Genomic DNA, 22,467 nt, shown 5'->3' with positions numbered 1-22,467 from the left:
TGCCTTTCCGCAATATCGCATGTCGATAATGCAGGAGTAAGCAAATGGTGTCGGTTGTTCAGTGGTAGAATACTCGCCTGCCACGCGGATGACCTGGGCTCGATTCCGGGCCGACGCGTCGCTATTTTTATAAAAGCTCACGCGTGCTGTTACACAATATTGCATGCCATGAATGCCGGAGTAAGCAAATGGCGTCGGTGGTTCAGTGGTGAAATACTCGACTGCCACGCGGGTGACACGTGTTCGATTCCTGGCTGAAGCATCGTTATTTTGAGAAAAGTTCACGCTTGCTGTTACGCAATATTGCATGCCACGAATGCAGGAGTAAGCAAATGGCGTCGGTGGATCAGTGGTGGAATACTCGCCTGCCACACGGGTGACCCGGGTTTGATTCCCGACTGACGCATCGTTATTTTTAGAAAAGCTCACGCATGCTGATTCGCAATATTGCATGCCATGAATGCAGGAGTAAGCAAATGGCGTCGGTGGTTCAGTGGTAGCATACTCGCCTGCCACGCGGGTTACCTGTGTTTAAATCGCTGCCGAAGCATTGTTACTTTTAGAAAAGCTCACGCGTGCTGTTACGCAATATTGCATGCCATGAATGCCGGAGCAAGCAAATGGCGTCGGTGGTTCAGTTGTAGAATACACGCCTGCCACGCGGGTGATCCGGGTTCGATTCCCGGCCGAAAACTCGTTACTTTTAGAAAAGTTCCTGCGTACTATTCGCAATATTGCATGTCATAAGTGCAGGAACAAGCAAATGGCGTCAGTAGTTCCGTGGAAGAATACTCGCCTGCCACGCGGGTAACCCGAATTCGATTCCTGGCCGAAGCATCGTTATTTTTAGAAAAGCTCACGCGCGCTTTTACGCTATATATACATGCCATGAATGCAGCAGCAAGCAAATGACGTCGGTAGTTCAGTAGTAGAATACTCGCCTGCCACGCGGGTGACCCGGGTTCTATTCCCTGCCGAAGCATTGCTACTTTTAGAAAAGCTCACACGTGCTGTTACGCAATATTGCATGTCATGAATGCCACAGTAAAGAAATGGCGTCGGTGGTTCAGTGGTAGAATGCTCGCCTGCCACACTGGTGACCCTGGTTCGATTCCCGACTGACGCATCGTTTATTTTAAAAAAGTTCCTGCGTGCAATTCCAATATATTTCATGTCAAGAATGCAGGAGTAAGCAAATGGCGTTGGTGGTTCAGTGGTAGATTACTCGTCTGCCACGCGGGCGACCCGGGTTCGATTCCCGGCCGACGCATCGTTATTTTTGTAAAAGCTCACGCATGCTGTTACACAATATTGCATGCCATGAATGCAGGAGTAAGCAAATGGCGTCGGTGGTTCAGTAGTAGAATACTCGCCTGCCACGCGGGTGACCCGGGTTCGATTCCCGGCCGACGCATCGTTTATTTTAGAAAAGTACCTGCGTGCTATTCCGCAATATTGCATGTCATGAATGCAGGAGTAAGCAAATGGCGTTGGTGGTTCAGTGATAGAATACTCACCTGCTGCGCGGTTGACCCGGGTTTGATTCCCGGCCGACGCATTGTTATTTTTAGAAAAGCTCACGCGTGATGTTACGCTATATATGCATGCCATGAATGCAGGAGCACGCAAATGGCAGTGGTGGTTCGGTGGTACGATACTCGCCTGCCACGCGGGTGACGCGGGTTCGATTCCCGGCTGACGCATCGTTATTTTTCAAAAAGCTAACGCGTGCTGTTACGCTATATATGCATGCCATGAATGCAGGAGCAAGCACATTGCGTCGGTGCTTCAGTGGTAGAATACTCGCCTGCCACGCGGGTGACCCAGGTACGATTCTCGGCCGACGCATCGTTATTGTTAGAAAAGCTCACGCGTGTTGTTACGCAATATTGCATGCAAGAAATGCAGGAGTAAGCAAATGTCGTCGGTGGTTCAGTGGTAAAATTCTCGCCTGCCACGCAGGTGACCCGGGTTCGATTCCCGGCTGACGCATCGTTATTTTCAGAAAAGCTCACGCGTGCTGTTACGCTATATATGCATGCCATGAATGCAGGAGCAAGCTAATTGCGTCTGTGCTTCATTGGTAGAATACTCGCCTGCCACGCGGGAGACCCAAGTTCGATTCTCGGCCGACGCATCCTTATCTTTAAAAAAGCTCCCGCGTGCTGTTACGCAATATTCAATGCCACGAATGCAGGAGTAAGCAAATGGCGTCGGTGGTTCAGTGGTAAAAAACTCGCCTGCCACGCGGCCGACCCGGGTTCGATTCCCTGCCGAAACATCGTGTTTTTTTTTAAATTTTCTTGCGTGCCTTTCCGCAATATCGCATATCAATAATGCAGGAATAAGCAAATGGTGTCGGTTGTTTAGTGGTAGAATACTCGCCTGCCACGCGGTTGACCTGGGCTCGATTCCGGGCCGACGCATCGCTATTTTTATAAAAGCTCACGCGTGCTGTTACGCAATATTGCATGCCATGAATGCCGGAGTAAGCAAATGGCGTCGGTGGTTCAGTGGTAAAATACTCGCCTGCCAGGCGGGTGACCCGGGTTCTATTCCCGGCTGACGCATCGTTATTTTTAGAGAAGCTCACGCGCGCTGTTACGCTATATATGCTTGCCATGAATGCAGGAGCAAGCAAATGGCGTCGGTGGTTCTGTGGTAGAATACTCGACTGCCACGCGGGTGACCCGTGTTCCATTCCTGGCTGAAGCATCGTTATTTTAAGAAAAGCTCACGCGTGCTGTTACGCAATATTGCATGCCATGAATGCAGGAGTAAGCAAATGGCGTCGGTGGTTCAGTGGTGGAATACTCGCCTGCCACGCGGGTTGGGTTTGATTCCGTGCCAAAGCATTGTTACTTTTTCAAAAGCTCACACGTGCTGTTACGCAATATTGCATGTCTTGAATGTCGGAGAATACAAATGGCATCGGTGGTTCAGTGGTAGAATACTTGCCTGCCACACGGGTGACCCGGGTTCAATTCACGGCCGACGCATCGTTATCTTTAAAAAGCTCACGCGTGTTGTTACGCTATATATGCATGCCATGAAAGCCGGAGAAAGCAAATGGCGTCGGTGGTTCAGTGGTACAATACTCGCCTGCCACAGGGGTGACCCGGGTTCAATTCCCGGCTGACGCATCGTTATTTTTACAAAAGCTCACGCGTGCTGATTCGCAATATTGCATGCCATGAATGCAGGAGTAAGCAATTGGCGTCGGTGGTTCAGTATTAGAATACTCGCCTGCCACGCGGGTGACCCGAATTCGATTCCTGGCCGAAGCATCGTTATTTTTAGAAAAGCTCACGCGTGCTTTTACGCTATATATACATGCCATGCATGCAGGAGCAAGCAAATGGCGTCGGTAGTTCAGTAGTAGAATATTCGCCTACCAGGCGGGTGACCCGGGTTCTAATCCCTGCCGAAGCATTGCTACTTTTAGAAAAGCTCACACGTGCTGTTACGCAATATTGCATGTCATGAATGCCACAGTAAATAAATGGCATCGGTGGTTCAGTGGTAGAATACTTGCCTGCCACACGGGTGACCCGGGTTCAATTCACGGCCGACGCATCGTTATCTTTAAAAAGCTCACGCGTGTTGTTACGCTATATATGCATGCCATGAAAGCCGGAGAAAGCAAATGGCGTCGGTGGTTCAGTGGTACAATACTCGCCTGCCACACGGGTGACCCGGGTTCAATTCCCGGCTGACGCATCGTTATTTTTAGAGAAGCTCACGCGCGCTGTTACGCTATATATGCTTGCCATGAATGCAGGAGCAAGCAAATGGCGTCGGTGGTTCTGTGGTAGAATACTCGACTGCCACGCGGGTGACCCGTGTTCCATTCCTGGCTGAAGCATCGTTATTTTAAGAAAAGCTCACGCGTGCTGTTACGCAATATTGCATGCCATGAATGCAGGAGTAAGCAAATGGCGTCGGTGGTTCAGTGGTGGAATACTCGCCTGCCACGCGGGTTGGGTTTGATTCCGTGCCAAAGCATTGTTACTTTTTGAAAAGCTCACACGTGCTGTTACGCAGTTTTGCATGTCTTGAATGCCGGAGAATACAAATGGCATCGGTGGTTCAGTGGTAGAATACTCGCCTGCCACGCAGGTGACCCGTGTTCAATTCCCGGGTGACGCATTGTTATTTTAGAAAAGTTCCTGCATGCTATTCCGCAATATTGCACGCAATGAATGCAGGAGAAAGCGAACGGCGTCAGTGGTTCAGTGGTAGAATACTCGCCTGCCACGCGGGTGACCCGGGTTCAATTCCCGACCGACGCACCGCTATTTTTAGAAAAGCTCACGCGTGCTGTTACGCAATATTGCATGCCATGAATGCAGGAGAAAGCAAACGGCGTCGGTGGCTCAGTGATAGAATACTCGCCTGTCACGCGTGTGACCCGCGTTCGATTTCCGGCTGACGCATCGTTTATTTTAGAAACGTTCCTTCCTGCTATTCCGCAATATTGCACACCATGAATGCAGGAGCCAGCAAACGGCGTCGGTAGTTCAGTGGTAGAATACTCGCCTGTCACGCGGGTGACCCGGGTTCAATTCCGGCTGACGCATCGTTATTTTTAGAAAAGATCACACGTGCTGTTACGCCATATTGCATCATGAATGCCGCAGTAAGCAAATGGCGTCGGTGGTTCAGTTGTAGAATACTCGCCTGCCATAGAGCTTTCCCGGGTTCGATTCCCGGCCGACACATCGTTTTCTTTAAAAACGTTCTTGCGTGCCTTTTCACAATATTGCATGCCATGAATGCAGGAGTAAGCAAATGGAGTCGGTGGTTCAGTTTTAGAATACTCGCCTGCCACGCGGTTGACCTGGGCTCGATTCCGGGCTGACGCATCGCTATTTATACAAAAACTCACGCGTGCTTTTACGCTATATATCCATGCCATGAATCCAGGAGCAAGCAAATGGCGTTGGTGCTTCAGTGGTAGAATACTCGCCTGCCACGCGGGTGACCCGGATACGATTCCCGGCCGACGCATCGTTATCTTTACAAAATCTGACGCGTGTTGTTACGGAATACATGCATGCCATGAATGCAGAAGCAAGCAAATTGCGTCGGTGGTTCAGTGGCAGAATACTCGCCTGCCACACGGGTGACTCGGGTTCAATTCACGGCTGACACATCGTTATCTTTAAATAGCTCTCACGTGTTTTACGCTATATATGCATGCTATGAAAGCAGGAGAAAGCAAATGGCATCGGTGGTTCAGTGGTAGAATACTCGCCTGCCACACGGGTGACCCGGGTTCGATTCCCGGCTGAGGCATCGTTACTTTTAGAAAAGCTCACGCGTGCTCTTACGCAATATTGCATGCCATGAATGCAGGAGTAACCAAATAGCGTCGGTGGTTCAGTGGTAGAATACTCGCCTGCCACGCTGGTTACCTGTGTTTAAATCGCTGCCGAAGCATTGTTACTTTTAGAAAAGCTCACGCGTGCTGTTACGCAATATTGCATGCCATGAATGCCGCAGTAAGCAAATGGCGTCGGTGGTTCAGTGGTAGCATACTCGCCTGCCACGCGGGTTACCTGTGTTTAAATCGCTGCCGAAGCATTGTTACTTTTAGCAAAGCTCACGCGTGCTGTTACGCAATATTGCATGCCATGAATGTCGGAGCAAGCAAATGGCGTCGGTGGTTCAGTTGTAGAATACACGCCTGCCACGCGGGTGATCCGGGTTCGATTCCCGGCTGAAAACTCGTTCATTTTAGAAAAGTTCCTGCGTACTATTCGGCAATATTGCATGTCATAAGTGCAGGAACAAGCAAATGGCGTCAGTAGTTCCGTGGAAGAATACTCGCCTGCCACGCGGGTAACCCGAATTCGATTCCTGGCCGAAGCATCGTTATTTTTAGAAAAGATCACGCGCGCTTTTACGCTATATATACATGCCATGAATGCAGCAGCAAGCAAATGACGTCGGTAGTTCAGTAGTAGAATACTCGCCTGCCACGCGGGTGACCCGGGTTCTATTCCCTGCCGAAGCATTGCTACTTTTAGAAAAGCTCACACGTGCTGTTACGCAATATTGCATGTCATGAATGCCACAGTAAAGAAATGGCGTCGGTGGTTCAGTGGTAGAATGCTCGCCTGCCACACTGGTGACCCTGGTTCGATTCCCGACCGACGCATCGTTTATTTTAAAAAAGTTCCTGCGTGCAATTCCACAATATTTCATGTCAAGAATGCAGGAGTAAGCACATGGAGTTGGTGGTTCAGTGGTAGATTACTCGTCTGCCACGCGGGCGACCCGGGTTCGATTCCCGGCCGACGCATCGTTATTTTTGTAAAAGCTCAGGCGTGCTATTCCGCAATATTGCATGTCATGAATGCAGGAGTAAGCAAATGGCGTTGGTGGTTCAGTGATAGAATACTCACCTGCTGCGCGGTTGACTCGGGTTTGATTCCCGGCCGACGCATTGTTATTTTTAGAAAAGCTCATGCATGCTGTTACGCTATATATGCTTGCCATGAATGCAGGAGCAAGGAGATGGCGTTGGTGGTTCAGAGGTATAATACTCGCCTGCCGCGCGGGTGACCCGGGTTCGATTCCCGGCCGACGCATTGTTATATTTAAAAACTCACGCGTGATGTTACGCTATATATGCATGCCATGAATGCAGGAGCACGCAAATGGCAGTGGTGGTTCGGTGGTACGATACTCGCCTGCCACGCGGGTGACGCGGGTTCGATTCCCGGCTGACGCATCGTTATTTTTCAAAAAGCTAACGCGTGCTGTTACGCTATATATGCATGCCATGAATGCAGGAGCAAGCACATTGCGTCGGTGCTTCAGTGGTAGAATACTCGCCTGCCACGCGGGTGACACAGGTACGATTCTCGGCCGACGCATCGTTATTGTTAGAAAAGCTCACGCGTGTTGTTACGCAATATTGCATGCCACACATGCAGGAGTAAGCAACTGGCGTCGGTGGTTCAGTGGTAAAGTTCTCGCCTGCCACGCGGGTTTCCCGGGTTCGATTCCCGGTTGACGCATCGTTATTTTCAGTAAAGCTCAGGCGTGCTGTTACGCTATATATGCATGCCATGAATGCAGGAGCAAGCAAATTACGTCGGTGCTTCAGTGGGACAATACTCGCCTGCCACGCGGGTGACCAAAGTTCGACTCTCGGCCGACGCATCGTTATTTTTAGAAACGCTCACGCGTGCTGTTACGCATCATTGCCTGCCATGAATGCAGGAGTAAGCAATTGGCGTCGGTGGTTCAGTGGTAAAAAACTCGCCTGCCACGCGGCCGACCCGGGTTCGATTCCCTGCCGAAACATCGTGTTTTTTTTTTAAATTTTCTTGCGTGCCTTTCCGCAATATCGCATGTCAATAATGCAGGAATAAGCAAATGGTGTCGGTTGTTTAGTGGTAGAATACTCGCCTGCCACGCGGTTGACCTGGGCTCGATTCCGGGCCGACGCATCGCTATTTTTATAAAAGCTCACGCGTGCTGTTACGCTATATATGCTTGCCATGAATGCAGGAGTAAGCAACTGGCGTCGGTGGTTCAGTGGTAAAATACTCGCCTGCCACGCGGCTGACCCGGGTTTGATTCCCTCCGAAACATTGTGTTTTTTTAAACTTTTCTTGCGTGCCTTTCCGCAATATCGCATGTCGATAATGCAGGAGTAAGCAAATGGTGTCGGTTGTTCAGTGGTAGACTACTCGCCTGCCACGCGGTTGACCTGGGCTCGATTCCGGGCCGACGCGTCGCTATTTTTATAAAAGCTCACGCGTGCTGTTAAACTATATTGCATGCCATGAATGCCGGAGTAAGCAAATGGCGTCGGTGGTTCAGTGGTGAAATACTCGACTGCCACGCGGGTGACACGTGTTCGATTCCTGGCTGAAGCATCGTTATTTTGAGAAAAGTTCACGCTTGCTGTTACGCAATATTGCATGCCATGAATGCAGGAGTAAGCAAATGGCGTCGGTGGTTCAGTGGTGGAATACTCGCCTGCCACACGGGTGACCCGGGTTTGATTCCCGGCTGACGCATCGTTATTTTTAGAAAAGCTCACGCATGCTGATTCGCAATATTGCATGCCATGAATGCAGGAGTAAGCAAATGGCGTCGGTGGTTCAGTGGTAGCATACTCGCCTGCCACGCGGGTTACCTGTGTTTAAATCGCTGCCGAAGCATTGTTACTTTTAGCAAAGCTCACGCGTGCTGTTACGCAATATTGCATGCCATGAATGTCGGAGCAAGCAAATGGCGTCGGTGGTTCAGTTGTAGAATACACGCCTGCCACGCGGGTGATCCGGGTTCGATTCCCGGCTGAAAACTCGTTCATTTTAGAAAAGTTCCTGCGTACTATTCGGCAATATTGCATGTCATAAGTGCAGGAACAAGCAAATGGCGTCAGTAGTTCCGTGGAAGAATACTCGCCTGCCACGCGGGTAACCCGAATTCGATTCCTGGCCGAAGCATCGTTATTTTTAGAAAAGCTCACGCGCGCTTTTACGCTATATATACATGCCATGAATGCAGCAGCAAGCGAATGACGTCGGTAGTTCAGTAGTAGAATACTCGCCTGCCACGCGGGTGACCCGGGTTCTATTCCCTGCCGAAGCATTGCTACTTTTAGAAAAGCTCACACGTGCTGTTACGCAATATTGCATGTCATGAATGCCACAGTAAAGAAATGGCGTCGGTGGTTCAGTGGTAGAATGCTCGCCTGCCACACTGGTGACCCTGGTTCGATTCCCGACCGACGCGTCGTTTATTTTAAAAAAGTTCCTGCGTGCAATTCCACAATATTTCATGTCAAGAATGCAGGAGTAAGCACATGGAGTTGGTGGTTCAGTGGTAGATTACTCGTCTGCCACGCGGGCGACCCGGGTTCGATTCCCGGCCGACGCATCGTTATTTTTGTAAAAGCTCAGGCGTGCTATTCCGCAATATTGCATGTCATGAATGCAGGAGTAAGAATATGGCGTTGGTGGTTCAGTGATAGAATACTCACCTGCTGCGCGGTTGACCCGGGTTTGATTCCCGGCCGACGCATTGTTATTTTTAGAAAAGCTCATGCATGCTGTTACGCTATATATGCTTGCCATGAATGCAGGAGCAAGGAGATGGCGTTGGTGGTTCAGTGGTATAATACTCGCCTGCCGCGCGGGTGACCCGGGTTCGATTCCCGGCCGACGCATTGTTATATTTAAAAACTCACGCGTGATGTTACGCTATATATGCATGCCATGAATGCAGGAGCACGCAAATGGCAGTGGTGGTTCGGTGGTACGATACTCGCCTGCCACGCGGGTGACGCGGGTTCGATTCCCGGCTGACGCATCGTTATTTTTCAAAAAGCTAACGCGTGCTGTTACGCTATATATGCATGCCATGAATGCAGGAGCAAGCACATTGCGTCGGTGCTTCAGTGGTAGAATACTCGCCTGCCACGCGGGTGACACAGGTACGATTCTCGGCCGACGCATCGTTATTGTTAGAAAAGCTCACGCGTGTTGTTACGCAATATTGCATGCCACACATGCAGGAGTAAGCAAATGGCGTCGGTGGTTCAGTGGTAAAGTTCTCGCCTGCCACGCGGGTTACCCGGGTTCGATTCCCGGTTGACGCATCGTTATTTTCAGGAAAGCTCACGCGTGCTGTTACGCTATATATGCATGCCATGAATGCAGGAGCAAGCAAATTGCGTCGGTGCTTCAGTGGGACAATACTCGCCTGCCACGCGGGTGACCAAAGTTCGACTCTCGGCCGACGCATCGTTATTTTTAGAAACGCTCACGCGTGCTGTTACGCATCATTGCCTGCCATGAATGCAGGAGTAAGCAATTGGCGTCGGTGGTTCAGTGGTAAAAAACTCGCCTGCCACGCGGCCGACCCGGGTTCGATTCCCTGCCGAAACATCGTGTTTTTTTTTTAATTTTCTTGCGTGCCATTCCGCAATATCGCATGTCAATAATGCAGGAATAAGCAAATGGTGTCGGTTGTTTAGTGGTAGAATACTCGCCTGCCACGCGGTTGACCTGGGCTCGATTCCGGGCCGACGCATCGCTATTTTTATAAAAGCTCACGCGTGCTGTTACGCTATATATGCTTGCCATGAATGCCGGAGCAAGCAAATGGCGTCGGTGGTTCTGTGGTAGAATACTCGACTGCCACGCGGGTGACCCGTGTTCCATTCCTGGCTGAAGCATCGTTTTTTAAGAAACGCTCACACGTGCTGTTACGCAATATTGCATGTCTTGAATGCCGGAGAATACAAATGGCATCGGTGGTTCAGTGGTAGAATACTTACCTGCCACACGGGTGACCCGGGTTCAATTCACGGCCGACGCATCGTTATCTTTAAAAAGCTCACGCGTGTTCTTACGCTATATATGCATGCTATGAAAGCAGGAGAAAGCAAATGGCATCGGTGGTTCAGTGGTAGAATACTCGCCTGCCACACGGGTGACCCGGGTTCGATTCCCGGCTGAGGCATCGTTACTTTTAGAAAAGCTCACGCGTGCTCTTACGCAATATTGCATGCCATGAATGCAGGAGTAACCAAATAGCGTCGGTGGTTCAGTGGTAGAATACTCGCCTGCCACGCTGGTTACCTGTGTTTAAATCGCTGCCGAAGCATTGTTACTTTTAGAAAAGCTCACGCGTGCTGTTACGCAATATTGCATGCCATGAATGCCGCAGTAAGCAAATGGCGTCGGTGGTTCAGTGGTAGCATACTCGCCTGCCACGCGGGTTACCTGTGTTTAAATCGCTGCCGAAGCATTGTTACTTTTAGCAAAGCTCACGCGTGCTGTTACGCAATATTGCATGCCATGAATGTCGGAGCAAGCAAATGGCGTCGGTGGTTCAGTTGTAGAATACACGCCTGCCACGCGGGTGATCCGGGTTCGATTCCCGGCTGAAAACTCGTTCATTTTAGAAAAGTTCCTGCGTACTATTCGGCAATATTGCATGTCATAAGTGCAGGAACAAGCAAATGGCGTCAGTAGTTCCGTGGAAGAATACTCGCCTGCCACGCGGGTAACCCGAATTCGATTCCTGGCCGAAGCATCGTTATTTTTAGAAAAGATCACGCGCGCTTTTACGCTATATATACATGCCATGAATGCAGCAGCAAGCAAATGACGTCGGTAGTTCAGTAGTAGAATACTCGCCTGCCACGCGGGTGACCCGGGTTCTATTCCCTGCCGAAGCATTGCTACTTTTAGAAAAGCTCACACGTGCTGTTACGCAATATTGCATGTCATGAATGCCACAGTAAAGAAATGGCGTCGGTGGTTCAGTGGTAGAATGCTCGCCTGCCACACTGGTGACCCTGGTTCGATTCCCGACCGACGCATCGTTTATTTTAAAAAAGTTCCTGCGTGCAATTCCACAATATTTCATGTCAAGAATGCAGGAGTAAGCACATGGAGTTGGTGGTTCAGTGGTAGATTACTCGTCTGCCACGCGGGCGACCCGGGTTCGATTCCCGGCCGACGCATCGTTATTTTTGTAAAAGCTCAGGCGTGCTATTCCGCAATATTGCATGTCATGAATGCAGGAGTAAGCAAATGGCGTTGGTGGTTCAGTGATAGAATACTCACCTGCTGCGCGGTTGACTCGGGTTTGATTCCCGGCCGACGCATTGTTATTTTTAGAAAAGCTCATGCATGCTGTTACGCTATATATGCTTGCCATGAATGCAGGAGCAAGGAGATGGCGTTGGTGGTTCAGTGGTATAATACTCGCCTGCCGCGCGGGTGACCCGGGTTCGATTCCCGGCCGACGCATTGTTATATTTAAAAACTCACGCGTGATGTTACGCTATATATGCATGCCATGAATGCAGGAGCACGCAAATGGCAGTGGTGGTTCGGTGGTACGATACTCGCCTGCCACGCGGGTGACGCGGGTTCGATTCCCGGCTGACGCATCGTTATTTTTCAAAAAGCTAACGCGTGCTGTTACGCTATATATGCATGCCATGAATGCAGGAGCAAGCACATTGCGTCGGTGCTTCAGTGGTAGAATACTCGCCTGCCACGCGGGTGACACAGGTACGATTCTCGGCCGACGCATCGTTATTGTTAGAAAAGCTCACGCGTGTTGTTACGCAATATTGCATGCCACACATGCAGGAGTAAGCAAATGGCGTCGGTGGTTCAGTGGTAAAGTTCTCGCCTGCCACGCGGGTTTCCCGGGTTCGATTCCCGGTTGACGCATCGTTATTTTCAGGAAAGCTCACGCGTGCTGTTACGCTATATATGCATGCCATGAATGCAGGAGCAAGCAAATTACGTCGGTGCTTCAGTGGGACAATACTCGCCTGCCACGCGGGTGACCAAAGTTCGACTCTCGGCCGACGCATCGTTATTTTTAGAAACGCTCACGCGTGCTGTTACGCATCATTGCCTGCCATGAATGCAGGAGTAAGCAATTGGCGTCGGTGGTTCAGTGGTAAAAAACTCGCCTGCCACGCGGCCGACCCGGGTTCGATTCCCTGCCGAAACATCGTGTTTTTTTTTTAAATTTTCTTGCGTGCCTTTCCGCAATATCGCATGTCAATAATGCAGGAATAAGCAAATGGTGTCGGTTGTTTAGTGGTAGAATACTCGCCTGCCACGCGGTTGACCTGGGCTCGATTCCGGGCCGACGCATCGCTATTTTTATAAAAGCTCACGCGTGCTGTTACGCTATATATGCTTGCCATGAATGCAGGAGTAAGCAACTGGCGTCGGTGGTTCAGTGGTAAAATACTCGCCTGCCACGCGGCTGACCCGGGTTTGATTCCCTCCGAAACATTGTGTTTTTTTAAACTTTTCTTGCGTGCCTTTCCGCAATATCGCATGTCGATAATGCAGGAGTAAGCAAATGGTGTCGGTTGTTCAGTGGTAGACTACTCGCCTGCCACGCGGTTGACCTGGGCTCGATTCCGGGCCGACGCGTCGCTATTTTTATAAAAGCTCACGCGTGCTGTTACACTATATTGCATGCCATGAATGCCGGAGTAAGCAAATGGCGTCGGTGGTTCAGTGGTGAAATACTCGACTGCCACGCGGGTGACACGTGTTCGATTCCTGGCTGAAGCATCGTTATTTTGAGAAAAGTTCACGCTTGCTGTTACGCAATATTGCATGCCATGAATGCAGGAGTAAGCAAATGGCGTCGGTGGTTCAGTGGTGGAATACTCGCCTGCCACACGGGTGACCCGGGTTTGATTCCCGGCTGACGCATCGTTATTTTTAGAAAAGCTCACGCATGCTGATTCGCAATATTGCATGCCATGAATGCAGGAGTAAGCAAATGGCGTCGGTGGTTCAGTGGTAGCATACTCGCCTGCCACGCGGGTTACCTGTGTTTAAATCGCTGCCGAAGCATTGTTACTTTTAGCAAAGCTCACGCGTGCTGTTACGCAATATTGCATGCCATGAATGTCGGAGCAAGCAAATGGCGTCGGTGGTTCAGTTGTAGAATACACGCCTGCCACGCGGGTGATCCGGGTTCGATTCCCGGCTGAAAACTCGTTCATTTTAGAAAAGTTCCTGCGTACTATTCGGCAATATTGCATGTCATAAGTGCAGGAACAAGCAAATGGCGTCAGTAGTTCCGTGGAAGAATACTCGCCTGCCACGCGGGTAACCCGAATTCGATTCCTGGCCGAAGCATCGTTATTTTTAGAAAAGCTCACGCGCGCTTTTACGCTATATATACATGCCATGAATGCAGCAGCAAGCGAATGACGTCGGTAGTTCAGTAGTAGAATACTCGCCTGCCACGCGGGTGACCCGGGTTCTATTCCCTGCCGAAGCATTGCTACTTTTAGAAAAGCTCACACGTGCTGTTACGCAATATTGCATGTCATGAATGCCACAGTAAAGAAATGGCGTCGGTGGTTCAGTGGTAGAATGCTCGCCTGCCACACTGGTGACCCTGGTTCGATTCCCGACCGACGCGTCGTTTATTTTAAAAAAGTTCCTGCGTGCAATTCCACAATATTTCATGTCAAGAATGCAGGAGTAAGCACATGGAGTTGGTGGTTCAGTGGTAGATTACTCGTCTGCCACGCGGGCGACCCGGGTTCGATTCCCGGCCGACGCATCGTTATTTTTGTAAAAGCTCAGGCGTGCTATTCCGCAATATTGCATGTCATGAATGCAGGAGTAAGAATATGGCGTTGGTGGTTCAGTGATAGAATACTCACCTGCTGCGCGGTTGACCCGGGTTTGATTCCCGGCCGACGCATTGTTATTTTTAGAAAAGCTCATGCATGCTGTTACGCTATATATGCTTGCCATGAATGCAGGAGCAAGGAGATGGCGTTGGTGGTTCAGTGGTATAATACTCGCCTGCCGCGCGGGTGACCCGGGTTCGATTCCCGGCCGACGCATTGTTATATTTAAAAACTCACGCGTGATGTTACGCTATATATGCATGCCATGAATGCAGGAGCACGCAAATGGCAGTGGTGGTTCGGTGGTACGATACTCGCCTGCCACGCGGGTGACGCGGGTTCGATTCCCGGCTGACGCATCGTTATTTTTCAAAAAGCTAACGCGTGCTGTTACGCTATATATGCATGCCATGAATGCAGGAGCAAGCACATTGCGTCGGTGCTTCAGTGGTAGAATACTCGCCTGCCACGCGGGTGACACAGGTACGATTCTCGGCCGACGCATCGTTATTGTTAGAAAAGCTCACGCGTGTTGTTACGCAATATTGCATGCCACACATGCAGGAGTAAGCAAATGGCGTCGGTGGTTCAGTGGTAAAGTTCTCGCCTGCCACGCGGGTTACCCGGGTTCGATTCCCGGTTGACGCATCGTTATTTTCAGGAAAGCTCACGCGTGCTGTTACGCTATATATGCATGCCATGAATGCAGGAGCAAGCAAATTGCGTCGGTGCTTCAGTGGGACAATACTCGCCTGCCACGCGGGTGACCAAAGTTCGACTCTCGGCCGACGCATCGTTATTTTTAGAAACGCTCACGCGTGCTGTTACGCATCATTGCCTGCCATGAATGCAGGAGTAAGCAATTGGCGTCGGTGGTTCAGTGGTAAAAAACTCGCCTGCCACGCGGCCGACCCGGGTTCGATTCCCTGCCGAAACATCGTGTTTTTTTTTTAATTTTCTTGCGTGCCTTTCCGCAATATCGCATGTCAATAATGCAGGAATAAGCAAATGGTGTCGGTTGTTTAGTGGTAGAATACTCGCCTGCCACGCGGTTGACCTGGGCTCGATTCCGGGCCGACGCATCGCTATTTTTATAAAAGCTCACGCGTGCTGTTACGCTATATATGCTTGCCATGAATGCCGGAGCAAGCAAATGGCGTCGGTGGTTCTGTGGTAGAATACTCGACTGCCACGCGGGTGACCCGTGTTCCATTCCTGGCTGAAGCATCGTTTTTTTAAGAAACGCTCACACGTGCTGTTACGCAATATTGTATGTCTTGAATGCCGGAGAATACAAATGGCATCGGTGGTTCAGTGGTAGAATACTTGCCTGCCACACGGGTGACCCGGGTTCAATTCACGGCCGACGCATCGTTATCTTTAAAAAGCTCACGCGTGTTCTTACGCTATATATGCATGCCATGAAAGCCGGAGAAAGCAAATGGCGTCGGTGGTTCAGTGGTACAATACTCGCCTGCCACACGGGTGACCCGGGTTCAATTCCCGGCTGACGCATCGTTATTTTTACAAAAGCTCACGCGTGCTGATTCGCAATATTGCATGCCATGAATGCAGCAGTAAGCAATTGGCGTCGGTGGTTCAGTGGTAGAATACTCGCCTGCCACGCGGGTGACCCGAATTCGATTCCTGGCCGAAGCATCGTTATTTTTAGAAAAGCTCACGCGTGCTTTTACGCTATATATACATGCCATGCATGCAGGAGCAAGCAAATGGCGTCGGTAGTTCAGTAGTAGAATATTCGCCTACCAGGCGGGTGACCCGGGTTCTAATCCCTGCCGAAGCATTGCTACTTTTAGAAAAGCTCACACGTGCTGTTACGCAATATTGCATGTCATGAATGTCACAGTAAATAAATGGCGTCGGTGGTTCAGTGGTAGAATGCTCGCCTGCCACACCGGTGACCCTGGTTCGATTCCCGGCCGACGCATCGTTTATTTTAATAAAGTTCCCGCGTGCTTTTCCACAATATTGCATGTCAAGAATGTAGGAGTAAGCGAATGGCGTCGGCGGTTCAGTGGTAGAATATTCGCCTGCCACGAGGGTGACCCGGGTTTGATACCATGCCGACGCATTGTTATTTTTAGAAAAGCTCATGCATGCTGTTACGCTATATATGCATGCCATGAATGCAGGAGCAAGCAGATGGCGTTGGTGGTTCAGTGGTAGAATACTCGCCTGCCGCGCGGGTGACCCGGGTTCGATTTCCGGCCGACGCATTGTTATATTTAGAAAACTCACGCGTGATGTTACGCTATATATGCATGCCATGAATGCAGGGACACGCAAGTGGCAGCGGTGGTTCAGTGGTACAATACTCGCCTGCCACGCGGGTGACGCATTGTTGTTTTTAGAAAAGCTCACGCGTGCTGTTACGCTATATATGCATGCCATGAATGCTGGAGCAAGCAAACGGCGTCAGTGGTTGCGTGGTCGAATACTCGCCAGCCTCGCGTGTCACCCGGGTTCGATTCCCGGATGACGCATCGTTATTGTTAGAAAAGTTCATGCGTGTTGTTACGCAATATTGCATGCCATAAATGCAAGCAAATGGCGTCGGTGTTTCAGTTGTAGAATACTCGCCTGCCAAACGGTCGACCCAGGTTCGATTCCCAGCCGACGCATTGGTATTTTTAGAAAAATTCACGCGTGCTGTTACGCTATATAGCATGTCATGAATGCAGGTGTAAGCAAACAGCGTCGGTGGTTTCATGGTATAATACTCGCTTGCCACGCTGGTGACCCGTGTTCGATTCCCGGGCGACGCATTGTTAATTTTAGAAAAGTTCCTGCATGCTGTTCTGCAATATTGCATGTCATGAATGCAGGAGTAAGCTAATGGCGTTGGTGGTTCAGTGGAAGAATACTCGCCTTCCATGCGGGTGACCCGGGTTCGATTCCCGGCCGACGCATCGCTATTTTTAAAAAAGCTCACGCGTCGTGTTACGCAACATTGCATGCCATGAATGCAGGAGTAAGCAAATGGTGTCGGTGGTTCAGTGGTATATTAACTCGCCTGCCACGCGGGTGACCCGGGTTCAATTCCCAGCCGACGCATCGTTATTTTTCGAAAAGCTCACGCATGCTGGTACGCAATATTGCATGCCATGAATGCAGGAGTAAGCAAATGGTGTCGGTGTTTCAGTGGTAGAATACTCGCCTGCCACGCGGGTGACCCGGGTTTGAATCACGGCCGATGCATCGTTTACTTTAGAAAAGTTCCTGCATGCTATTCCGCAATATTGCATGTCGTGAATGCAGGAGCAAGGAAATGGCGTTGGTGGTTCAATGGTAGAATACTCGCCTGCCGCGCGGCTGACCCGGATTAAATTCCTGGCCGACACAATGTTTATTTTAGAAAAGTTCCTGTGTGCTATTCCACAATATTCCACACCATGAATGCAGGAGAAAGCAAACGGCGTCGGTGGTTCAGTTGAAGAATACTCGCCTTCCATGCGGGTGACCCGGGTTCGATTCCCGGCCGACGCATCGCTATTTTTAGAAAATCTCACGCGTGCTGTTTCGCAATATTGTATTCCATGAATGCAGGAGTAAGAAAACAGCGTCGGTGGTTCAGTGGTAGAATACTCGCCTGCCACGCGGGTGACCCGGGTTAGATTCCCGGCCGACGCATCGTTTATTTTGGAAAAGTTCCTGCCTGCAATTCCGCCGTATTGCACGCCATGAATGCAGGAGCCAGCAAACGGCGTCGGTGGTTCAGTGGTAGAATACTCGCCTACCAAGCGGGTCACCTGGGTTCGATTCCCGGCTGACGCATTGTTATTTTTAGAAAAGTTCACACGTGCTGGTACGCCATATTGCATGTCATGAATGCCGGAGTAAGCAAATGGCGTTGGTGGTTCAGTGGTAGAATACTCGCCTGCCACGTGGCTGACCCGGGTTCGACTCCCGGCCGACACATCGTTTATTTTAAAAACGTTCTTGCGTGCCTTTCCGCAATATTGCATGTCATGAATGCAGGAGCCAGCAAACGGCGTCGGTGGTTCAGTGGTAGCATACTCGCCTGCCACGCCGTTGACCTGGGCTCGAGTCCGGGCCGACACATCGTTGTTTTTAGAAAAGCTCACGCGTGCTGTTACGCTATATACGCATGCCATGAATGCAGGAGCAAGCAAATGGTGTCGGTGGTTCAGCGGTGGAATACTCGCCTGCCACGCGGGTCACCCGGGTTCGATTCCCGGCCGACGCATTGTTATCTTTAAAAAAGCTCACGCGTGGTATTACGCTATTTATGCATGCCATGAATGCAGGAACAAGGAAATGGCGTCGGTGGTTCAGTGGTAGAATACTCGCCTGCCACGCGGGTGACACGGGTTCGATTCCCGGCTGACGCATCCTTATTTTAAGAAAAGCTCATGCGTGCTGTTACGCAATATTGCATGCCATGAATGCAGGAGTAAGCAAATGGCGTCGGTGGTTCCGTGGTAGAATACTCGTCGGCCGCGCGGCTGACCCGGGTTCGATTCCCGGCCGACGCATCGTTTATTTGAAACAGTTCCTGCGTGCTATTCCGCAATATTGCATGTCATGAATGCAGGAGTAAGCACATGGCGTTGGTGGTTCAGTGGTATAATATTCGCCTGCCACGCGGGTGACCCCGGTTCGATTCCCGGCCGACGCATCGCTATTTTTAGAAAATCTCACGCGTGCTGTTACGCAATATTGTATTCCATGAATGCAGGAGTAAGCCAATGGCGTTGGTGGTTCAGTGGTAGAATACTCGCCTGCCACGCGGGTGACCCGGGTTAGATTCCCGGCCAACGCATCGTTTATTTTAGAAAAGTTCCTGCCTGCAATTCCGCCGTATTGCACGCCATGAATGCAGGAGCCAGATAACGGCGTCGGTGGTTCAGTGGTAGAATACTCGCCTACCACGCGGGTCACCCGGGTTCGATTCCCGGCTGACGCATTGTTATTTTTAGAAAAGCTCACACGTGCTGGTACGCCATATTGCATGTCATGAATGCCGGAGTAAGCAAATGGCGTTGGTGGTTCATTAGTAGAGTACTGGCCTGCCACGTGGCTGACCCGGGTTCGACTCCCGGCCGACACATCGTTTTTTTAAAAACGTTCTTGCGTGCCTTTCCGCAATATTGCATGTCATGAATGCAGGAGCCAGCAAACGGCGTCGGTGGTTCAGTGGTAGCATACTCGCCTGCCACGCCGCTGACCTGGGCTCGAGTCCGGGCCGACACATCGTTATTTTTAGAAAAGCTCACGCGTGCTGTTACCCTATATACGCATGCCATGAATGCAGGAGCAAGCAAATGGCGTCGGTGGTTCAGTGGTGGAATACTCGCCTGCCACGCGGGTCACCCGGGTTCGATTCCCGGCCGACGCATTGTTATCTTTAAAAAAGCTCACGCGTGGTAATACGCTATTTATGCATGCCATGAATGCAGGAATAAGCAAATGGCGTCAGTGTTTCAGTGGTAGAATACTCGCCTGCCACGCGGTTGACCCGGGTTCGATTCCCGGCCGACGCATTCTTATTTTTAGAAAAGATCACACGTGCTGTTACGCCATATTGCATGTCATGAATGCCGCAGTAAGCAAATGGCGTCGGTGGTTCAGTGGTAGAATACTCGCCTGCCACGCGGGAGACCCGGATTCGATTCCCGGCCGACGCATCGTTATCTTTAGAAAAGCTGACGCGTGGTGTTACGCTATATATGCTTGCTATGAATGCAGAGAACGTTCCGCCGCGGTGGTCTTGTGGCTAAGGTACTCGGCTGCTGACCCGCAGGGCGCGGGTTCGAATCCACGCTGCGGCGTCTGCATTTCCGATGGAGGCGGAAGTGTTGTAGGCCCGTGTGCTCAGATTTGGGTGCACGTTAAAGAACCCCAGGTGGTCAAAATTTCCGGAGCCCTCCACTACGGCGTCTCTCATAATCATATCGTGGTTTTGGGACGTTAAACCCCACAAATCAATCAATTATGAATGCAGAGAACAAGCAAATGGCGTCGGTGGTTCTGTGGTAGAATACTCGTCTGCCACGTGGGTGACCCGGGTTCGATTTCCGGCCGACGCATCGTTTATTTTAAACAGTTCCTGCGTGCTATTTCGCAATATTGCGCGCCATTAATGCAGGAGTCAGCAAATGGCGTCGGTGGTTCAGTGGTAGAATACTCGCCTGCCACACGGGTGACCCGGATTCGATTTCCGGCCGACGTATCGTTACTTTTAGAAAAGCTCACGCGCGCTGTTACGGTTTCTATGCATGCCATTAATGCAGGAGCAAGCAAATGGCGTCGGTGCTTCAGTGGTAGAATACTCGCCTGCCACACGGCTGACCCGGGTTTGATTCCCGGCCGACGCATTGTTTATATTAGAAAAGTTCCTGCGTGCTATTCCGCAATATTGCATGTCATGAATGCAGGAGCAAGCAAATGGCGGCGGTGGTTCAGTGGTAGAATCCTCGCCTGCCACACGGGTGACCCGGGTTCGATTCCCGGCATACGCATCGTTTACTTTAGAAAAGTTCCTGCGTGCTATTCCGCAAAATTGCGTGTCAAGAATCCAGGAGTAAGGAAATGGCGTCGGTGGTTTAGTGGTAGAGTAATCGCCTGCCACGCGGGTGACCCGTTTTCGATTCCCGGCCGAAGCATCGTTTATTTTAGAAAAGTTCCTGCGTGCTGTACCGCAATATTGCATGTCATGAATGCAGGAGTAAGCAAATCGCGTTGGTGGTTCAGTGGTAGAATACTCACCTGCTGCGCGGGGCACCCGGGTTCGATTCCCGGCCGACGCACTCTTATTTTCAGAAAAGCTCACGCATGCTGGTACGCTATATATGAATGCCATGAACGCAGGAGCAAGCAGATGGCGTTGGTGGTTCAGTGGTAGAACACTCGCCTTCCACGCGGGTGACCCGGGTTCGATTCCCAGCCGACGCATTGTTATTTTTAGAAAAGCTCACGCGTGCTGTTACGCTCTATATGCATGCCATGAATGCTGGAGTAAGCAAATTGCGTCGGTGGTTCAGTGGTAGAATACTCGCCTGCCACGCGGGTGACCCGGGTTCGATTCACGGCCGACGCATCGTTTATTTTAGAAAAGTTCCTGCGTGCTATTCCGCTATATTGCACACCATGAATGCAGGAGAATGCAAACGGCGTTGGTGGTTCAGTGGAAGAATACTCGCCTGCCATGCGGGTGACCCGGGTTCGATTCCCGGCCGACGCATCGCTATTTTTATGAAAGCTCACACGTGCTGGTACGCAATATATCTTGTCATGAATGCCGGAGTAAACAAATGGCGTCGGTGGTTCAGTGATAGAATGCTCGGCTGCCACACAGTGGACCCGGGTTCGAATCCCGGCCAACGCATCGTTTATTTTAGAAAAAATCCTGCGTGCTATTCCGCAATATTGCATGTCATGAATGCAGGAGTAAGCTAATGGCATTGGTGGTTCAGAGGTAGAACACTCGCCTGCCACGCGGGTGACCCGGGTTTGATTCCCGGCCGACGCATCGATATCTTTTAAAAAACTCACGCGTGGTATTACGCTATTAATGCATGCCATGAATGCAGGAGCAAGCAAATGGCGTCGGTGGTTCAGTGGTAGAATACTCGCCCGCCACGCGGGTGACACGGGTTCAATTCCCGGCTGACGCATCGTTATTTTTAGAAAAGCTCACGCGTGCTGTTACGCCATATATGCATGCCATGAATGCAGAAGCAAGCAAATGGCGTCGGTGATGGAGAAAGACGAAGACGACGTTCTGAACGGACGCGTTTTTCATGTTCTCCGCTTCGAAGGATTTATCGGCCAAGGGCCGAGGTGCTGCTCAGGCTTCAGCCAGAGGCATTGACTACCGTGTTGTACTTCCTCGCCTTCCCACCGGTAAGCTTGTTGTGGACTCTGTTTTTCTACATGCAGATTTAGCTGGTCGCCGCTACCGGGTTCAATATTTCAGAGATGCTCTTCGGGACATCATTGACTTGAAGGAAATAAGCTCCATAGGTCAATTTCAAATGTCTCATGTTTAGATGGTCACATGCAAGTCAACGCTGACGAAAACAAAGTTGGCCACAAGAGGCTAATTTTTCGTCAAAAGTCGTCGATGCCTCATTATAGACCCGGAGCCCACGGAAGTGAAGTTGAAGCTTATGTGGCTTCTTGAGCGCTTGGAGGACGCCTATGTGTGCGAGGCACTGCAAGCTTTTGGGAAGGTCAAGACAATATCACAAGAAAGCTGGAAAGTAACGGACATGGAACAAATGCGGACGCTAAATGGGGATGTTGTTTTGTCT

General features: G+C 50.6%; 38 non-coding genes across 38 annotated transcripts; all 38 read left to right on the top strand.

The window, feature by feature from the left end:
- The first annotated feature begins 1,199 nt into the window (after positions 1-1,199).
- TRNAG-GCC (transfer RNA glycine (anticodon GCC)) lies at positions 1,200-1,270 on the top strand. Its single transcript has one exon. It is a non-coding gene; the product is annotated as a tRNA-Gly (tRNA).
- A 73-nt stretch (positions 1,271-1,343) lies between these two features.
- On the top strand, positions 1,344-1,414 carry TRNAG-GCC (transfer RNA glycine (anticodon GCC)). Its single transcript has one exon. It is a non-coding gene; the product is annotated as a tRNA-Gly (tRNA).
- A 507-nt stretch (positions 1,415-1,921) lies between these two features.
- On the top strand, positions 1,922-1,992 carry TRNAG-GCC (transfer RNA glycine (anticodon GCC)). Its single transcript has one exon. It is a non-coding gene; the product is annotated as a tRNA-Gly (tRNA).
- Positions 1,993-2,499: 507 nt separating this feature from the next.
- Positions 2,500-2,570, top strand: TRNAG-GCC (transfer RNA glycine (anticodon GCC)). The gene has a single exon. It is a non-coding gene; the product is annotated as a tRNA-Gly (tRNA).
- Positions 2,571-3,649: 1,079 nt separating this feature from the next.
- TRNAG-GCC (transfer RNA glycine (anticodon GCC)) lies at positions 3,650-3,720 on the top strand. The gene has a single exon. It is a non-coding gene; the product is annotated as a tRNA-Gly (tRNA).
- A 501-nt stretch (positions 3,721-4,221) lies between these two features.
- TRNAG-GCC (transfer RNA glycine (anticodon GCC)) lies at positions 4,222-4,292 on the top strand. Its single transcript has one exon. It is a non-coding gene; the product is annotated as a tRNA-Gly (tRNA).
- A 217-nt stretch (positions 4,293-4,509) lies between these two features.
- Positions 4,510-4,579, top strand: TRNAD-GUC (transfer RNA aspartic acid (anticodon GUC)). Its single transcript has one exon. It is a non-coding gene; the product is annotated as a tRNA-Asp (tRNA).
- A 648-nt stretch (positions 4,580-5,227) lies between these two features.
- TRNAG-GCC (transfer RNA glycine (anticodon GCC)) lies at positions 5,228-5,298 on the top strand. Its single transcript has one exon. It is a non-coding gene; the product is annotated as a tRNA-Gly (tRNA).
- Positions 5,299-6,525: 1,227 nt separating this feature from the next.
- Positions 6,526-6,596, top strand: TRNAG-GCC (transfer RNA glycine (anticodon GCC)). The gene has a single exon. It is a non-coding gene; the product is annotated as a tRNA-Gly (tRNA).
- Positions 6,597-6,957: 361 nt separating this feature from the next.
- Positions 6,958-7,028, top strand: TRNAG-GCC (transfer RNA glycine (anticodon GCC)). Its single transcript has one exon. It is a non-coding gene; the product is annotated as a tRNA-Gly (tRNA).
- A 940-nt stretch (positions 7,029-7,968) lies between these two features.
- Positions 7,969-8,039, top strand: TRNAG-GCC (transfer RNA glycine (anticodon GCC)). The gene has a single exon. It is a non-coding gene; the product is annotated as a tRNA-Gly (tRNA).
- Positions 8,040-9,122: 1,083 nt separating this feature from the next.
- TRNAG-GCC (transfer RNA glycine (anticodon GCC)) lies at positions 9,123-9,193 on the top strand. Its single transcript has one exon. It is a non-coding gene; the product is annotated as a tRNA-Gly (tRNA).
- A 361-nt stretch (positions 9,194-9,554) lies between these two features.
- TRNAG-GCC (transfer RNA glycine (anticodon GCC)) lies at positions 9,555-9,625 on the top strand. Its single transcript has one exon. It is a non-coding gene; the product is annotated as a tRNA-Gly (tRNA).
- A 795-nt stretch (positions 9,626-10,420) lies between these two features.
- Positions 10,421-10,491, top strand: TRNAG-GCC (transfer RNA glycine (anticodon GCC)). The gene has a single exon. It is a non-coding gene; the product is annotated as a tRNA-Gly (tRNA).
- A 1,227-nt stretch (positions 10,492-11,718) lies between these two features.
- Positions 11,719-11,789, top strand: TRNAG-GCC (transfer RNA glycine (anticodon GCC)). Its single transcript has one exon. It is a non-coding gene; the product is annotated as a tRNA-Gly (tRNA).
- Positions 11,790-12,150: 361 nt separating this feature from the next.
- Positions 12,151-12,221, top strand: TRNAG-GCC (transfer RNA glycine (anticodon GCC)). The gene has a single exon. It is a non-coding gene; the product is annotated as a tRNA-Gly (tRNA).
- Positions 12,222-13,161: 940 nt separating this feature from the next.
- On the top strand, positions 13,162-13,232 carry TRNAG-GCC (transfer RNA glycine (anticodon GCC)). Its single transcript has one exon. It is a non-coding gene; the product is annotated as a tRNA-Gly (tRNA).
- Positions 13,233-14,315: 1,083 nt separating this feature from the next.
- Positions 14,316-14,386, top strand: TRNAG-GCC (transfer RNA glycine (anticodon GCC)). The gene has a single exon. It is a non-coding gene; the product is annotated as a tRNA-Gly (tRNA).
- Positions 14,387-14,747: 361 nt separating this feature from the next.
- TRNAG-GCC (transfer RNA glycine (anticodon GCC)) lies at positions 14,748-14,818 on the top strand. The gene has a single exon. It is a non-coding gene; the product is annotated as a tRNA-Gly (tRNA).
- Positions 14,819-15,614: 796 nt separating this feature from the next.
- On the top strand, positions 15,615-15,685 carry TRNAG-GCC (transfer RNA glycine (anticodon GCC)). Its single transcript has one exon. It is a non-coding gene; the product is annotated as a tRNA-Gly (tRNA).
- Positions 15,686-16,336: 651 nt separating this feature from the next.
- TRNAG-GCC (transfer RNA glycine (anticodon GCC)) lies at positions 16,337-16,407 on the top strand. The gene has a single exon. It is a non-coding gene; the product is annotated as a tRNA-Gly (tRNA).
- Positions 16,408-17,029: 622 nt separating this feature from the next.
- TRNAG-UCC (transfer RNA glycine (anticodon UCC)) lies at positions 17,030-17,100 on the top strand. Its single transcript has one exon. It is a non-coding gene; the product is annotated as a tRNA-Gly (tRNA).
- Positions 17,101-17,606: 506 nt separating this feature from the next.
- TRNAG-UCC (transfer RNA glycine (anticodon UCC)) lies at positions 17,607-17,677 on the top strand. Its single transcript has one exon. It is a non-coding gene; the product is annotated as a tRNA-Gly (tRNA).
- A 73-nt stretch (positions 17,678-17,750) lies between these two features.
- Positions 17,751-17,821, top strand: TRNAG-GCC (transfer RNA glycine (anticodon GCC)). Its single transcript has one exon. It is a non-coding gene; the product is annotated as a tRNA-Gly (tRNA).
- A 73-nt stretch (positions 17,822-17,894) lies between these two features.
- TRNAG-ACC (transfer RNA glycine (anticodon ACC)) lies at positions 17,895-17,965 on the top strand. The gene has a single exon. It is a non-coding gene; the product is annotated as a tRNA-Gly (tRNA).
- Positions 17,966-18,327: 362 nt separating this feature from the next.
- TRNAG-GCC (transfer RNA glycine (anticodon GCC)) lies at positions 18,328-18,398 on the top strand. Its single transcript has one exon. It is a non-coding gene; the product is annotated as a tRNA-Gly (tRNA).
- Positions 18,399-18,472: 74 nt separating this feature from the next.
- On the top strand, positions 18,473-18,543 carry TRNAG-GCC (transfer RNA glycine (anticodon GCC)). Its single transcript has one exon. It is a non-coding gene; the product is annotated as a tRNA-Gly (tRNA).
- Positions 18,544-18,903: 360 nt separating this feature from the next.
- TRNAG-GCC (transfer RNA glycine (anticodon GCC)) lies at positions 18,904-18,974 on the top strand. The gene has a single exon. It is a non-coding gene; the product is annotated as a tRNA-Gly (tRNA).
- Positions 18,975-19,047: 73 nt separating this feature from the next.
- TRNAG-ACC (transfer RNA glycine (anticodon ACC)) lies at positions 19,048-19,118 on the top strand. Its single transcript has one exon. It is a non-coding gene; the product is annotated as a tRNA-Gly (tRNA).
- Positions 19,119-19,479: 361 nt separating this feature from the next.
- On the top strand, positions 19,480-19,550 carry TRNAG-GCC (transfer RNA glycine (anticodon GCC)). Its single transcript has one exon. It is a non-coding gene; the product is annotated as a tRNA-Gly (tRNA).
- A 218-nt stretch (positions 19,551-19,768) lies between these two features.
- On the top strand, positions 19,769-19,839 carry TRNAG-GCC (transfer RNA glycine (anticodon GCC)). The gene has a single exon. It is a non-coding gene; the product is annotated as a tRNA-Gly (tRNA).
- A 474-nt stretch (positions 19,840-20,313) lies between these two features.
- On the top strand, positions 20,314-20,384 carry TRNAG-GCC (transfer RNA glycine (anticodon GCC)). Its single transcript has one exon. It is a non-coding gene; the product is annotated as a tRNA-Gly (tRNA).
- A 506-nt stretch (positions 20,385-20,890) lies between these two features.
- On the top strand, positions 20,891-20,961 carry TRNAS-GCU (transfer RNA serine (anticodon GCU)). The gene has a single exon. It is a non-coding gene; the product is annotated as a tRNA-Ser (tRNA).
- Positions 20,962-21,035: 74 nt separating this feature from the next.
- TRNAG-UCC (transfer RNA glycine (anticodon UCC)) lies at positions 21,036-21,106 on the top strand. Its single transcript has one exon. It is a non-coding gene; the product is annotated as a tRNA-Gly (tRNA).
- A 74-nt stretch (positions 21,107-21,180) lies between these two features.
- On the top strand, positions 21,181-21,251 carry TRNAG-GCC (transfer RNA glycine (anticodon GCC)). Its single transcript has one exon. It is a non-coding gene; the product is annotated as a tRNA-Gly (tRNA).
- A 73-nt stretch (positions 21,252-21,324) lies between these two features.
- On the top strand, positions 21,325-21,395 carry TRNAG-GCC (transfer RNA glycine (anticodon GCC)). The gene has a single exon. It is a non-coding gene; the product is annotated as a tRNA-Gly (tRNA).
- Positions 21,396-21,612: 217 nt separating this feature from the next.
- Positions 21,613-21,683, top strand: TRNAG-GCC (transfer RNA glycine (anticodon GCC)). The gene has a single exon. It is a non-coding gene; the product is annotated as a tRNA-Gly (tRNA).
- A 74-nt stretch (positions 21,684-21,757) lies between these two features.
- TRNAG-GCC (transfer RNA glycine (anticodon GCC)) lies at positions 21,758-21,828 on the top strand. Its single transcript has one exon. It is a non-coding gene; the product is annotated as a tRNA-Gly (tRNA).
- The last annotated feature ends 639 nt before the right edge of the window (positions 21,829-22,467 follow it).

This window comes from Rhipicephalus microplus, chromosome 2 (genome assembly GCF_043290135.1).
Source record: "Rhipicephalus microplus isolate Deutch F79 chromosome 2, USDA_Rmic, whole genome shotgun sequence".
Classification (NCBI taxonomy): Eukaryota; Metazoa; Arthropoda; class Arachnida; order Ixodida; family Ixodidae; genus Rhipicephalus; species Rhipicephalus microplus.
The sequence above is the reverse complement of the archived record's forward strand: the minus strand, read 5'-3'. Positions and strand labels throughout refer to the sequence as shown.